The sequence below is a fragment of the Nomascus leucogenys genome, chromosome 1a (assembly GCF_006542625.1).
Source record: "Nomascus leucogenys isolate Asia chromosome 1a, Asia_NLE_v1, whole genome shotgun sequence".
Taxonomy (NCBI): Eukaryota; Metazoa; Chordata; class Mammalia; order Primates; family Hylobatidae; genus Nomascus; species Nomascus leucogenys.
The window spans coordinates 80,502,899-80,505,822 of record NC_044381.1 but is presented as its reverse complement, the minus strand read 5'-3'; positions in this window follow the sequence as shown (position 1 = coordinate 80,505,822).

Below are 2,924 nucleotides of genomic sequence, written 5' to 3'. Positions count from 1 at the left end.
TTACCACACCTGGGTAATTTATTATTTATTTATATATTTATTTATTGAGACGGAGTCTCGCTCTGTTGCCCAGGCTGGAGTGCAATGGCGTGATCTCGGCTCACTGCAACCTCCGCCTCCCGGGTTCAAGCAATTCTCCTGCCTCAGCTTCCTAAGTAGCTAGAACTACAGGCGCCCACCACCACGCTGGCTAATTTTTGTATTTTTAATAGAGACTGGGTTTCACCATATTGGCCAGGCTGATCTCAAATTCCTGGCCTCGGGTGATCCGCCCACCTTGGCCTCCCAAAGTGCTGGGATTACAGGCATGAGCCACTGCGCCCAGCCTATTTTTAATTTTTTTTTGAGACAGAGTCTCGCTCTGTCACCCAGGCAGGAGTGCAGTGGTACGATCTTGGCTCACTGCAACCTCTGCCTCCCAGGTTCAAGCAATTCTCCTGCCTCAGCCTCCAGAGTAGCTTGGACTACAGGCATGCACCACCATGCCTGGCTAATTTTTGTATTTTTTTTTTTTTTAGTAGAGATGGGTTTTACCATGTTGGCCTGGCTGGTCTTGAACTCCTGACCTTGTGATCCACCTGCCTTGGCCTCCCAAAGTGCTGAGATTACAGGCGTGAGCCACCGTGCCTAGCCAATTTATTTATTTTTTTGGAGAGACAAGGTCTCACTATGTTGCTCAGGCTGGTCTCGAACTCCTGGACTCAAGTGATCCTCCCAAAGTGCTGGGATTACAGGCATGAGCCAGCATGCCTGGCCTAAAGATATTTTAAGTATCTTACTTAAAGTTTAGTAAGTACAAAGTCTAGGCTTCCTCAGGGAGTTACTATTGACTGTTTTCTCCCTGTACCTGGGACACACTTTCTTGTTCTTTGCATGTTGTGTAATTTTTTTGTTAGAAACTGGGGATTTAAAATAATATAACATGGCAATAATTGAAATTGGATTCCCTTCTCTCCCCAGGATTTTTACTGCTACTGTTTCTTTGTTTGTTTAGTGACTTCCTGAACCCATTTTGTAAAGTTTTTTTTTTTTTTTTTTTTTTTTTTTTTTTAAAGACGAGGTCTTTCTTGGTCTTCCAGGCTGAAGCACAGTGATGCAATCAATCCTAGCTCATTGCAGCCTTCAATTCCTGGGTTCAAGCAATCCTCCTGCCTCAGCCTCCTGAGTGGTTAGGACTATAGGCATGCACCACCACACCCAGCTAGTTTTTTTTCTTTTACTTTCTTCTTTAAATTATTATTTATTTTTATTTCAATAGGTTTTTGGGGGAACAGATAGTGTTTGGTTATGAGAGAGGAGAAAGAAAAAAACCCAGTCAGGCAGGCAGTTAGGGTGGGTCCTCGGTTGAATCCTTTCAAACAAAAGAACAGCCTGTAGGCACAGGTAAGGGAACTTGCACAAGGCGGCTTGCCTAAGACATGCCCACAGTCGCACAGATAAGAAAGGTTACACAGGTGACTTGCCCAGACATACTCGCAATGGGAAATTCCATCCTCTGACACTTGCGTAGTAAGGAGAACAAAGCAATATGGAGTAACTCAACCTAAGGGCTCGCATGCGCACTAGGAGGATGGGGTAAGCTACCAGAAATTCACGCCTTATACAAATGAGATGCCCAGCCCTCACTGGTTTCTTATAAAAGCCTTTGCATTCAGTTGTAAAAAACGGCAACCCTCTTCAGGTCCCCTCTCTGCAGCAGAGAGCTTTCGTCTTTCCCTTATTAAACTTTTGCTCTAACCTCATCCTTGGTGTCTGTGCTCCTTAAGTTTCTTGGTCTTGAGACAAAGGACTCTGGGTACTACCTCAGGCAAGGAGAGACTGCTACATTGTGGTGCCTTGGCAAGACTGTAACATGGATAAGTTCTTTAGTGGTGATTTCTGAGATTTTGATCACCCGAGCTGTGTACACTATACCCAGTGTGCAGTCTTTTATCTCTTACCCCCCTCTCACCCTTACCCCTGAGTCCCCAAAGTCCATTATATCATTCTTATGCCTTTTTGTCTCTTTCCTTTTTTATTTTTTTGGAGATGGAGTCTGGCTCTGTTGCTCAGGCTGGAATACAATGGCATGATCTTGGCTCACTGCAACCCTCTGCCTCCCAGGTTCAAGAGATTCTCCTGCTTCAGCCTCCCAAGTAGCTGGGATTACAGGCACCTGCCACCACGCCCAGCTAATTTTTGTGTTTTTAGTGGAGACAGGGTTTCACCATGTTGGCCAGGATGGTCTCAAACTCCTGACCTAAGGTGATCCACCCACCTCGGTCTCCCAAAGTGCTAAGATTACAGGCATGAGCCACTGCTCCCAGCTGAGTCTCTTTTCTTTTTCTTTTTAAATTGTTGTAGAGATAGGTCCCACTATGTTTTCCAGCCTGGTCTCAAATGCCTGGCCTCCCAAAAACCTGAGACTACAGGCATGAACCACTGCACCCAGCCAAGTCAGTATTCCTTTTCAAGGGTGTGGCACTGAAATCTGTTCAGTTAGCTTAGTAGTCAGCTGATTATTGGACACGGAGTTCCTCAAATTCCAGGAACCAATAAGTCTCCCAGCCTTTCCTGAGAGACTATGTGTGTGGGGGGCCCGCCTTCAATGCTCAGGCAGGATTTTCACAATTCTGCCTTAGTCTTTACTTTCTGCTTGTGAAGGGCCTCAGGGTCTCACCGAGATGAGAATATAGGGACTTTCAGGCATTTTCTGGGCAAGTGCACAACCTTGCACATGCTCAAGGACTTGTAGATTCCAAAGAATGTGTTAAAGAGTTTTCCAAAGCTCCCTGTGGATATCTTATACCTCAGCTTTTGGAGTCTCGCTCTTTTGCCCAGGCTGGAGTGCAGTGGTGCGCTCTCGGCTCACTGCAACCTCCACCTCCTGGGTTCAAGTGATTCTCCTGCCTCAGTCTCCCGAGTAGCTGAGATTACAGGCACGT